Source organism: Jaculus jaculus, chromosome 6 (genome assembly GCF_020740685.1).
Source record: "Jaculus jaculus isolate mJacJac1 chromosome 6, mJacJac1.mat.Y.cur, whole genome shotgun sequence".
Taxonomy (NCBI): Eukaryota; Metazoa; Chordata; class Mammalia; order Rodentia; family Dipodidae; genus Jaculus; species Jaculus jaculus.
This window is the reverse complement of record NC_059107.1, coordinates 104680743-104695013: the sequence shown is the minus strand read 5'-3', so window position 1 is coordinate 104695013 and position 14271 is coordinate 104680743.

Below are 14271 nucleotides of genomic sequence, written 5' to 3'. Positions count from 1 at the left end.
TATTTTAGGATATTTTTAAAGAAGTTTTTCTCTGTAATGGACTATGTTGTTACTTCCTACTTCCATTCTATCCTGGCAAAATTCCAGTGAAGATATCCAAAGCTGCTTCCATTGCTGGACTGACAACCTCCTCTAGGGATATGGTAAGGAGACTCAAAACTTATTAAAGCAGAAATACAGAGGATGCAGAGAGCTTAACACTAGAAGAAACTTGTAGCATACCTGCCAAAGCTTAGGGAACATCATGGAAGAGGGGCATCAAGATAGTGGGAGTCCACCCACCCAAGGCATTGCTCCTGCACACCCAGACTGACTAATGCATTCATGAACTTGTAGTGAATACCAATAACCCTACTGAGGAGGGCCCTCAGTGGAACAAGGGTGAGGATTGGGAATATTAGAGTAGGACCAAATAGGAATATGGTCATATGCAATCTGTTCCTTCAATAAAGCTCATACTTTATATAAAAAGATACCCAGAATACTCCAATACTTTTGGAAGGAAGTATCTCTCTCTCTCTTTCTCTTACACACACACACACACACATACACACACACACACACACACACACACAAATATGCACTAAATGAACCCAGGATCAAGGGTATAATTTCTTCTGAGATATAAAAATACTGTAGACTAGTGCCACAAATTATCAAATGATTAGGAACTTAAACATCCTATAGAGAATTAAAATGTTAAAATAGAACTTAGAGTACTTTTATAGGATTCAAATTTAAGTGCTTAAAGCCACTGCTACTTATAATTATAGTCACTGAACATGCTTAGCTTACTGGCACATGCATTATATAGAAAATGTTTATACATTTATTATATATATATAATATATATATATAATTTGTATTTATAAATCATGTGTACTTATACATATATGTGTGCTTACATTTATATACTTTGTAATATTATCCTTTGAATTTTTCTCCCTTTACCTATGGCATTACTAAGGTTTTAATTGACTTTAGATAGAACATAAGTTATTATATAGAAATAGGCTTTTATGTTTAAAGGTTAGTTTTATCTTGATGATATCTCCGTCCTTCTCTATATTCTTAATGTCAGTTTTACTTTTTGTTTGCTGTGCTTTTGACCTACATTGTCTTTCTTATCATGAGCACATAGAGCCAATCTTGACATGTGAGCAAAGGGAAACATATTCCTTCTGGCATTTCCCTGGTGGAAACCTGCTTGTGTCTCCTGGTCAGCTAGCTATCATAGCACATTCTTCTTCTCCTAACACACATTCATTTCCTGCCAACTTATCTCCCAGAGCACCTTCACCTTCCTTATCTAACCTATAAACCTTGTCTCTTGCTCTCTTCTCTTCCATTTGCTAAATGCTAATCTTCAAAAAGGATATATAGATTAAAGCTGATTTGTTAAACAAATAAGAAAGCCACAAAAACCTACAACCTGACAAAAATGACTCAACTTAAGAATAAAATAGAAAAGCATACACAAAAACGCATAAAAACAGAGAGATAGAGATAGAGAGAGACATTGCCACAAACAGACATACACACATATAGACATTCATGCAAAGAGACACATAGATAAAACACAGACACCCACAAACAGTGGCAGCTGTTCCAAACCAGCTTCAAGATAGATTAAGATTTACACATTGAGAATAAGAGGATTTGTTGAAATTTCTGTGAATAAAGAAAAAATGCACAACCAAATTTATGAGAGTTCTGCTAGGAAAATGATAATTTATATAGTCAAAATTATGCCACAATCATATATTATTACTGGTGAATATATCCCTGGTAAGGAGATTATCTGTGTACATTTTAAATACTTGTAAAATCCCATACCAGAAAATTACCTTTAGAGTTATTTCCTTAGTCTACTTTTGGTACCAATCATTTTTTAAAATTTTATTTGTATTTATTTATATTTATATTCAGAACCAAGGCAAGTTCAGTGAGGGAGAAGACTAATTGGCAAAAGTGTGGGTATGGTTAAGAGAATAGCATGATTAGAGTTGAAAGAACAAGGGGAGAAAATAGTATACAAAATGTATTTATATTGGGAGCTGAAGTTGTGGAAATGAGGTTATCTACTGAAAACTGGTGTTCTTATCAAAATAGCTAATTTTACAAAGACACTTAGGGAGTTATGTTAAAATTTTAATTTTTCCTTTTTTTCTCTTTAATTGAATCTTAAATTTAGTGGACTTTATGCTGTAACTAGCTTGATTTAAAATATATAATTTATTGTGCTATAATGCATAGTGGGATGATAGTGTCTGAGTTTAATTAGTAGTCCCTTTAATTCATGAAGCATCTCTTAACAAAATATATTAACTGGCAAGATATTGTCCTTTTTCTTGGAAAATATTTGCAAAATTTCAAACAATATATAATTTTGATTTGTAATGGGATTGTCATTATTTCATTAAAACATTTGCAAAGAGAGCGGCATAATGTTTTATTGCCATATTAAAGGGGATATAATTTACCTGTAGTCCATATAATCATTTTGAAAAATTATTAACGGACAAAATGACATGGATATCTTTCATTTCCTTGAAATAGATGATTTACAAATGAAGATTAGAGTAACCAATCCTTCCAGCTTTCATCTTCAGACCACAGCAGATAGATTGAAGGAGAAATAACAATATATTCTTCCGATAATTCATCTACATCTATAGATGTTTACCTACTTAGAAAGGCATTCAACATATTAGCCTGAAACACTCTATGATTATTAGGATCAGATAAATTTTCCTTCAGGTGAAAATAGAGCTCACAGTTCAGTGTACTTGCCCAGAGAAATTCCTTATGCCACCACGGTCACAGGTCTGAGAGCCACAGGAGTAAAACATTGCTTGATTTCTCATTCTCGCCTTTGACTTTGTCATTCAGTCCATCACTCTTTGTCACTTTGCCCTTTGGGAAGTTGCTGAGATGCACTCATTATTCACCCTGCCATGGTCTTTATCTAGCATTCATTTACCTTGTGCCAGAGCTTCTGACACAGCCTTCTAGGCAGAGCCCTGTCTCCAACCTCTCTCCTATCCAATTTATTCCACCCTCAGCACCTGGAGTTACTTCCCTCAAAGCAACATGACCTTCCTTCTCATTATCCTGAAGAAGTTGCCAGTTGTGCTTCTCTTTAAGTCTAATCTTCTGATCTTGTCTTCAGGGTGCTTGACCTTCAAGTCCATTTACTTTACCCTGTTATCCACATTTACTTACATGATCAGTTCTTTCAGCACAGACTTTTGTGCCAAAGTGGAGGGACCTACCTTACTTATTCAGGCAGTAGGTGTTCCTGTTCTTCTGCAGTTAGTTCATACCACAATTTATATTGACTTTTTTTCTCTTTCAAAATGAATTCCAAAGTTCAGTTTCTTTCCAAAATGTTTGTGTACCTTAAGTATTTACTTGTTCATTATTTTTATGTTCCTTTAAAGATATCATTAATGAAGTATTTTTGTGTACTAATAAATGGTAGTAAAACCAACACAGAAAATCTATGTACACTTTCCAAATTTGAACCAATTACCCAAAATGCTGCATAAAATGACTTGTATGATACAGGCTGGAATGCTGGAATGATGGCCTAGCACTTAAGGCACTTGCCTGTGAAGCCTAAGGACCCAGATTATACTCCCCAGTACAAATGTAAGCCAGATGCACAAGATGTCACATGTTTCTGAAGTTTGTTTTCAGTGGACAGAATCCTGGTATGCTCATTCTTTCTCTCTTGAAGTCTCTCTCTCTCTCTCTCTCTCTCTTTCTCTCTCTCTTAAATAAATAAATAAAATAATGACTTGCAAGGTCTGACCTTCCTCTAGATTAGGTATGTATCCTAATAATATTTGATTATGCATCTAAGATTTTCTGTGTCCCCTGTTTATAAACCATTTAAAGTAGGCTTTCATTCCTGCTATAGAACTAATAATGTCCATGCATATTTTTAGGTATGGAATCTACTGAGATCTTTAGCTTGGATCTTAATACCAGACATAACACTTTATTGGGAATATAGGGGTATGGACTAGGATCTTTGAGAAATACACACCTAGATAGAGACTGTTAGGAATGGCACATGTAGAAAAGTTCATATAGTTTCCTGGGCCTATTTTTGTCTTCCCATTTTTATGTGCCAATCTTTATATGCTGTGCTGAATTCAAATTCTCTGAAATTGATATGACTCAGGTTAGATATTGAAACAGAATCTTCTACAAATTTAAGGGCCTTGCTTTGCAACCCATAATTCCCTCACCTCAGCTTTGATTTTAGGTTTCAAAAACAGTCTAACAATTGAATAAGAAGCCTTTCATTTTCTCTGTAGTATAGGTGATCATGTAGATTGAAGCAAAACTTGAGAAATGCTCTTTCTGAGGAACCATATGTTATGTTTAGCTGTGAGTGGCTGAGCAGGGTGTTTGAATAATAATGATTCCCTTGATAATCACAGCTCCAATTTATCACTAGTTTCCTGTGCATGGCTGACCTCCCATGGAGAGTTTTACAATGAAAGTTTCTGGTATTGCTCTCTGCTTTGCACAGATTACAACATCTAAGCCATATAAAACCCCTAATGAGACCATTTAACAGGCAAAGAAACTGGAATGCTAAAAGGTTAAATAATTTAGAAAAGATTATAATGTAAGTGCTTTAAAAAGGTTTATCTGATTCTAAGTCCTGACGCATAAAATGTATATAGTAGGAGGTCAAAATATTGGTGTTCTATGGACATGGTGATTGATGAGAAAATTAGTTGAATTTGTTGGTAGTGGAAATTCTAAACACGTGGTAACAATATCAGAAACATAATAATCAGTCTTTAACTTGGGGATGTTAAAAGACCAAATTCCAACAAACCTAGTTGTGTAAATCTTAAAGGCTTTTATTTGCAATTCTAGAATTGGGCAGTAGTCCAGACCAAAAAAGGCCCAGCAAGTTCTTCCATTCTGGCTACAAGTGTTATATTCATAGTCAGAGGACAGCAAGTGACATATCGAAAGTAAAACAGGAAACAGAAGCAACACCGCTGTGTTTATGCTGTTGTCTCTTTTGAATGTGGTTTGAACCATTGGCTGCTGTGATTAGCTGGAATTCAAAAGATTGTTTTGAGTAGTTTTCAGTATATTTACTGGAAAGTTAGGCTACAGTTAACAATGTATGGAGAAATCTATAGACAAGGTTTAAAAGCATATGAAGACAGGCTTTGTACAAATTTCAACCAAATTATTTAGATATGATTGAAAAGGCCTAAGCAAATGAACTAATTGTTTTATTGCCTATTTTTCAGATGAGGATGTCTTATAAAGGCATATTTAAATGTAGCTCAAAATATATGAGGTTTCTATAATACATCCAAGCAATGTGAGTTTATTTCATGGGGTAACTACGTTTAAAGCTTTTCTGAAATAATGAATGTCATTATGGGCATTACTGAGTACTCAGTCACATTACACATATTTGATCAAGCATGATACACACCTAGAAATATAAATCAAGATGTGAGAATTTTTTATAGCCACATAAGAATTTTTTGCTCAGAATGTTTTGACAACAGTTGTTAATGAATCAATTGTGTTCTAAATTATTTGAAAGACTGTATTTTAGAGTTTTATTAAAACCATGGTATTAAATAATCCTCTCATAGAAATGACTGAGTAGAGGAAAAAAGTATTTCTAAAATATTTACCTCAATGTAACTTTTTATATCCTGTAATTAGAAATGAAACTAAGCATTAAATTTAATTAGCAGTCTCTCTAATGTGGTCTACGAATCAATTATGGCGTGACTTATGTACAAATAGAGAACAACTTCTACTGTTTCATTCTCTTTTGACAAAATTTTATAATGAGCTACACCCATAGTGCAGAATCAGTATTCAGTATTCTTTGACTCTGATGCTCAGAGGTGATATAGGACAAAATTATTTGCGAGTTTGAAGCTGATAATCACTTTTCTCTTCCCATGACTACAATTATCACTTAACATATAGGGGAAAAATAAAACATTTTTTCAGACACTTTCTGAAGTCTATGGTGGAGAGTTCTCCATTGTACTGCAATTTGCTGACCTGATGCTTAACCAACGTATTTGAAAACTGTCTTGATTTATGACAGCTCTTAATAAGAATGATTCCAGCCAGGCATGGTGGCGCACACCTTTAATCCCAGCACTCGGGAGACAGAGGAAGGAGGATCACCGTGAGTTTGAGGCCACCCTGAGACTATATCATAAAGTCCAGGTCGGCCTGGGCTAGAGTGAGACTCTACTTTGAAAAACAAAAAATAAAAAAAGAATGATTACAACATTTTCCATACAGTACAATATTAGCTACAATTTATAATATATTCTCTTTAATATATTGGAAGATGTTTCCCCTTGTTCCAGTCTTTCCACTGTTTTTATCAGAGTTTGCATCTACTTATGCATCTATTGGGATGATCATGTGATTTCTGTTATTGAGTCTGTTTATGTGATATATTCCATTTTTTCATTTATGTATGTTGAACTATCTCTCTGTTTCTAGAATAAAAACTACTTAATCAAGGTGAGTGATATTTTTAATATGTTCTTGAATTTCATTTATAATAATTTTATTTAATATTTTATTTATTTACTTATTTGAGAGAGAGAAACAGAGAGAGAGACAGAATGGGTGTAACAGGGCCTCCAGCCACTGCAAACAAGTTCCAGATGCATGCTCCACCTTGTGCATCTGGATTATGTGGGTACTGGGAAATCAAACCGGGGTTCTTAGGCTTTGCAGACAAGCACCTTAACCACTAAGCCAACTCTCCAGCCCTCTGCAAGTATTTTTTGATAATTTTTGTATATACTTTTATCACAGATATTGTAGTATAATCATGTTTTGTTGTGTCTCTATCTTATTTTGCTATTATTGTAAGGCTGGCATCATAGTAGTTAGTAAACACACCCTAATTTTATATTTTATGTACTAATATAAATGGCAATGATTTCAGATTTTTGAGAAAGGTCTGACAAATTTTTGCAATGAAACCATATAGACTTGGACAATTTTTTGATGGGAATATTCTTAATTATTATTTTTATCTCACTGTTTACTATAGCTCTGTTTAAAATATTTATCTAATCTCATTTTAGCTTTGGAAGTTAGATGCACCACAAAATTCTTCCATATTTAAGAGTTTTCAATTTGTTGGAATATAGGTTTTTGAAGTATGGCCTTATGATTCACTAAATTTCATTTATGTATGTTTTATTGTCTCCTTGTTCATGTCTACTCTTATTGATAAGGGTATTTTCTCTTTTGGATAATTTGGCTAAGAGTTTATCAATCATATTTATCTTTGCAAAGAATCAGCTCTTTGTTTCTTCAGTTCTTTTACTTGTCTTTTTTTTTTTCCAATTCCATTTCATTTATTTCTTCTCTAATTTTAATAGTTTCTTTCCCTTTGTTTCTTTTGGGTCTAATCTCTTCCTGATTTTTCCAATGCCTATAGGCACACCATTAAGTTATTTGAGTTTTCTCTGTCTTTTTTTTAAAATTTTTTATTTATTTATTTGAGAGCGACAGACACAGAGAGAAAGACAGATAGAGGGAGAGAGAGAGAGAGAATGGGCGCGCCAGGGCTTCCAGCCTCTGAAAACGAACTCCAGACACATGCGCCCCCTTGTGCATCTGGCTAATGTGGGACCTGGGGAACCGAGCCACGAACCGGGGTCCTTAGGCTTCACAGGCAAGCGCTTAACTGCTACGCCATCTCTCCATCCCTCTTTTTTTTTTTTATAATATAGACATTTAGTGCTATAAACTTCTTTCTTAGGACATCATTTATTATGCCTCATAGGTTTTCATAAGTTATGTATTTTTTTAATTTTTATTCACTTCTAGGAATTTCTTGATTTCCTTCTTGATTCTATTAACAACAAATTAACAACAAATTCATTGTTTATTAGTGGAATGGTCAATCTCCAGGAGTCTGTGTATTTCTTTTGTTGTTAATTTCTATAATTGTTACACTTTAGTAAGATGTACTACAAGAGGTCATTTCAACTTTACTAAATTTATTGAGACTTGTTTTGTGCCCTAATACATGAGCTGCTATAAATAAAGTTCCATGAGCCACTAAAAAGAATTTGTACTCTTTAAAATTCTGATGAAAAATCTAGAAAATGTCCAATTTCATTTGATCTATTGTGCCTATTAAGTCAATTGCTTCTTTGTTTATTTTCTGCCTTGATTATCAGTGTATTGGTGATGATGGGTTATTAAAACTTGCACACTTTTACTGTGTTGGGATTTATTTCATTAGAAAATCACCTGTCATGCTGATGGGTCTGAATTTTATTATGTGCTGTTTTTCTTTAGTAGCTTTCAGTACTTTGTCTTTGTTATATAAATTTAGTGTTTTAACTCTGATATGATGTGGGAACTTTCTATTCTGATCCCATATGTTTGGTGTTTTTGTATGCCTCTTGTATCCAGATGGGCATCTCTTTCCCTAGATTTTGAAATTTTTCTTCCATAATTTTATACTTTTATATGCTGGACATTCTTTTAAAATTTTAATAATATTTGAAGATATTGTAATTTTAATATAAATTTGCTGGTATATTCTAACCTTTTTCTGTACTAGAGTAAGGTTTTAATATAATAAAATTCCATAATTATTATAATTTTATTAAGACTAAAATTATTTTAATAAGCATGAACATATTTTAAAATGAAAATACTTCTTAAAATATCAAATATTAGCATTTTAGAACTAATTTTTATTTATTTATTTATTTGAGAGAGAGAGAATGGATGTGTCGGGGCCCCTAATCACAACAACAAAGCCCTGTGTATCTGGCTTCAGACTGGTGCTGGTGTGTTGAACTAGAGTCCTTAGACTTTGCAGGCAAGTTTTTTATATGCTGATACATCTCTCCAGCCCTCAGTATAAATACTTTTGATTATTGTTTCTTCTTAAATACCGTACATGACATTTGGAAACTAAGATAATTGAAAAGTATAGAATGCCAGGGATAGGAATAGTGAGGATGAGTATGTAAACTAGTCCAACCTTTATGAAAATAAGTATTCAGGTTTCTTTAAAAAACTAAGCTTGGGCTGGAGAGATAGCTTTAGAGTTAAGGTATTTGTCTGCAAAGTGTAAGGACCTGGGTTTTATTCCTCAGAACACATGTAAGCCAGATATACAAAAAGGTGCATGCATCTGCAGTTTGTAGTGGTTAGAGACCCTGGCACACCCATCCTATGCCCCCTCAAATAAATAAAAAAATATTTTATATATTTATTGATAACTTATATAATTACAGACGATAAATCAGAATCCCCTCCCCTTCCTCACTGTCCCTTTCAAAACTCCACTCTTCATCATTTCTCCTCCTTCTCTCCATTACTCTGTCTTTTATTTTGATGTCATCATCTCTTTCTCCTGTTAGGAGGGTCTTGTGAAGGTATTGCTAGACACTGAGAGGTCTTGGATATCAAGGCCAATTTCTGTTTGAACAGTTGCATTGGGGGGAATTGTACCCTACCTTTGGCTCTTACAATCTTTCCCTGAGACTTGGAGGGTGTGATAGAGATGTTTCAGTGCTGAACAATCCTCTTTCTCTTCTTCTCAGCACTATGTTGCCTTTTGGGTCATCCCAATGGTCATCACCATCTGAAAAGAGAAGCTTCTCTAACCAGAAGTGAGTAGCATTAATTTATGAGTATGAACATTAAGTGTAGTGCTTTCAGAGCAATTTGGTGAGAGTAATGTATGCATTTATCCAGACAAGAACAGGCTTCAGACCCCTAAGGCTCATGACCTCCCCTGTCATAGGCTTTTGATTAGGTTTTCAGTGCCAGGCACATATTCCCTCCCATAGAGTGGGTCTCCAGTCTAATTAGAGAGCAGCTGGTTTCCCCCAGAGCAGACATGCCTCTATTGCAATGGTTCAGTCATTTGGCCTGTCTGGCCAAACTGGGGGTTTCCAGTGTCCACTGTTTACACTGCTGATGAGTTCTGTCTCCCATAGGGCATTAAGTACAATTTTTTTCCAGCTTTTAGTCAGTTGGTCTATAGGGAGAAGGTTTTCAGCTCAGCCCCAGCTTGATTTCTCAGTGACCTTGCTGCCCAGGCATGTGGAGTCTTCAGCAATCGGGTCTTACCATCTGTTTCTGGTGGGAAACCAAGAACACTGGCAATAGCCTCCAATGGTTTGGAGGCATCAGGGAACTACCTGCCCAACAACTCACTGGAAGGTATCTCATCCCTAGCTCTGAACATTTTCTAGTAACACACTATGGCTTTTGGATGTGCCATTATCAAAAAAAGTAGGCTTTATACGTCTTATTCAGACTATCTTGATTGTTTTTCAAAAGAGGAGCTATAATTTATCAATAAGAAACAATATAAAGAGCATCTCAAAGCTATTTATCTTAACTTCAGAAACAATGTAAAATGTATGAATTTTGATTGATGCTTCTCCCACCCTTATTTTAGTCAATCTCTTCCCCTAACCTCGCTTAGGCCATTTTACTCCCTGCAATCTGTTCTTCTACTTACATGTATACAATACCATCCCCTTAAGTCCTTCCCTCTCCTCCTTCCCTTATAGCTATTTTCTACCTTACTGGCCTTAGCTATAGATTTTTTGTTGTTGTTGCTGTTTTTGTTTTTCAAGGTATGGTCTCACTCTAGCCCAGGGTGACCTGGAATTCATTCTGTATTATCAGTGTGGCCTCTGTGGTAGTTTGATTAGATAGCCCCAATATATTCAGTGTTTTATTAGTTTGTAGTTTGCATCTGTGGTCACCTGGCTGGAGGCAGTGTCACTGGCAGAACTTAAGTTGTGGTGGTGAGTTCGAGATTTCATTCTAAAGATATGCAAGCTCTGCTAGCTGGAATTCCTAAAGTGTGCTTTGCTATGTGGCTTTTTGACTTTTAAGCTTGTGCTTCTCTCTGTGTTTGGTCCTGTGAAAGTAGGCCAGATTCTTCTGCCATTATGCAACTTCTCATGGATGTGTCAGCTTCAATAAATCCTTCCTCCATAACTGTGCCTGGTCTTGAAGTTCATCTCAGTGAACCTGAAGCCACAGTGCAAACTCATAAACTCACAGAGACCCTCCAACCTCTGCCTCCCCAGTGCTGGGATTAAAGGTATGTACCACCATGCCTGGCTAAGTGTCTTTTGTTTGTTTTTGGTTTTCAAGGTAGGGTCTCACTGTAGCCCAGTCTGACCTGGAATTCACTATATAGTCTCAGGGTAGCCTCAAACTCATGGCAATGGTAATCCTCCGACCTCTACCTCCCAAGTGCTGGTATTAAAGGTGTGTGCCACCATGCCTGGATTCTGCTACTGATTTTTGGTTCCAGTTCACACACAAGTCTAAACATTTGTAGCTAGAACATTTGACTTTCTTGGCTTGAGTTTCCTTGCTTAGTATAACCCTTTCCAGATCCATACATTTCCCTGCAAATTTCATTTTTCTTTACTGCTGAGTAGAACTCCATTGTGTAAATATAACCATATCTTCATTATCCACTCAACAGTTGAGGGACTTCTAGGCCAGTTCAATTCCCTAGGTATTGTGAGTAGAGCAGCAATGAACAGTAAAGAAGGGTTCCCCTTTTTCTGCATACTGGCCAACATTTAGTGTCATTTGTTTTGATGATAGCCATTCTGATAGGAGTGAGATGGAATCTCAAAGTAGTTTTAATCTGCATTTCCCTGATGGCTATGAATGTAGAGCACTTTTTTTTAATGTTTATATGCCATCAGAATTTCTTCTTTTGAGAGCTCTCTAGTTCCATAGGCCATTTTTAATTGAGTTGTTTGGTTTCTTATTATTTTGTTTTTTGAGTTCTTTGTATATTCTAGATATTAATCCTCTGTCGATGTATAGCTGGCAAAGATTTTCTCCCATTATGTAGGTTACCTATTGGCTCCATTCACAGTGTCCTTTGCTGCACCAAAGCTTTGTAATTGCCTGATATCTCAGTGGTTAATTATTGATTTTATTTCCTGAGAAATTGGGGTTATATTCAGATAGTCATTGTCTATGTCAATATGTTGAAGGCTTTCCTGTACTTTTTCCTCTAGCAGATGTATAGTTTCAGGTCTGATATTAAGGTCCTTGATCCATATGGACTTGATTCTTGTACAGAACAAGAGACAAGGATCTATTTCCATCCTTTTACATATAGACATCCAATTTTCTAGCACCATTTGTTGAAGAGGGTATCTTTTCTCCAAGGATTTTTTTTTTGGCATTTTTGCAAAAATAATATATCTGTAACTGCCTGGCATAACATCTCAGTCCTCTGTTCTACTCCACTGACCTGTCTTTGTGCCAGTACCATGTTATTTTTGTTACTATGTATTTCTAATATAGCTTCATATTGGGTATGGTGGTACCACCAGCCTTATCTTTTTGCCCAAAATTATTTTAGCCATTTGAGAGCTTTTGTGTTTCCAAATGAATTTTATGTTTTTTTCCTGTGAAGAATGTCATTGATATTTTAATGGGGATTGCATTAAGTGTGTAAATCGCTTTTGGTAATATTGACATTTTAACTAGGTTAATTCTTCCAGTCCAAGAACATGGCATGTCTTTCCATTTCCTAGTGTCTTTGGCAATTTTTCCCTTGAGTGTTTTAAAGTTTTCATTATAGAGATCTTTCTCTCCCTTGGTTAGATTTATTCCAAGGTACTTTATTTGTTTATTTTTGAGGAAATTCTGAATGGGAAAGATTCCCAGATTTCATCTTTTATATGTTTGTTGTTAGTATAGAGAAAAACTACTGATTTCTGTGTGTTTACTTTGCATCCTGTTACATTGCTAAAATCATTTATCAGCTCTAACAGTTTGCTGGTAGAGTCTTTAAGGTTTTTATGTATAGAATCTTATCATCTGCAAGTAAAGATAATTTTATCTCTTCCAAGTCGTTTCCATTTTATGAGTGTCTCTTGTCTCACTGTTATAGCTAAGATGTCCAGTGCTATATTAAATAAAAGTGGGAACAGTGGACATGCTTGTCTTGTACCTGATTTTAGTGAAAAAGGTTGAAGTTTTTCCCCATTTAGTTTTATGTTGGCTGTAGGCTTGTCATATATAGCCTTTATTATGTTGCGATATGTTCCTTAATTCCCAGTTTCTATAGGACTTTTATTATGAAGGGATTTTGGCAAATGCCTTTGCTGCAACTATTGAGATGATCATGTGATTTCTGTCCTTCAGTCCACTTATGTAGTGTATTGCATTTATATATTTGCATATGTTGATCCATCCCAGAAACTCTGGTATGAAGCCTACTTGGTCAGGGTGAATGTTCTTTTTGTTATATTCTTGTCTTCTGTTTGCCAATGTATTGTTGAGAATTTTTGCATCTACATTCCTGAGGGAGTCTGTAATTTTCTTTCTTTTTTTTTTTATCTTTGTTTTTTTTTTTATATCAGGTTGATTATGGCTTTGTAGAAGGACACCAGTGTATTGCTTCTTTTTCTATTTAATGGAAAAGTTTGAGAAGAAGTAGTGTTAGTTCTTCCATGAAGGTAGAAATTAAACTTTCTAATGGAGTAAAGGAGAAAAATGGGAGTGTTAAAAGTATGAGAAAAAAAGAGTATAAGAGAATATAGAGTTGGGAGTTGGATATACCCAATGAACAATATATACCTGCATAAAATATTTTTTACTCAAATTAGAAAAAAATATCCAAGAAGACACCATAACTCAAAATTTGTAGATTTTCTTTTATTGACCTTTTGTGAAAGATCATGGAGCATCTTCTAATAACGTATCCATATCAAATCCTGTAGCTGTGATATCAGTAATCATTGTAAAGATATAGGATTGCAGCATCTTGTTCAAGGAAGAACAATGTATTCCTACTTATCTATTCTTGCTTGCTTTTGCTATTTTTATTACTAAAATATCAACCACTATTGTAAAAGTTTGAAATTGCATACATCTGGTTTATATTTAAAAATGACATTGACTTGAATTTTCTTTTTTTTTAATTTTTTTTGTTCATTTTTATTTACTTAAGAGTGACAAAGAGAAATAGAGAGAGAGGAAGATAAGAGAGTGAGAGAGAGAGAGAGGGAGGGAGAGAATGGTTGCACCAGGGCTTCCAGCCACTGCAAATGAACTCCAGACACATGTGCCCCCTTGTGCATCTGGCTAACATGGGCCCTGGGGAATCGAGCCTGGAACCGGGGTCCTTAGGCTTCATAGGCAAGCACTTAACCGCTAAGCCACCTCTCCAGCCCTTGAATTTTCTTTATGAGGCTA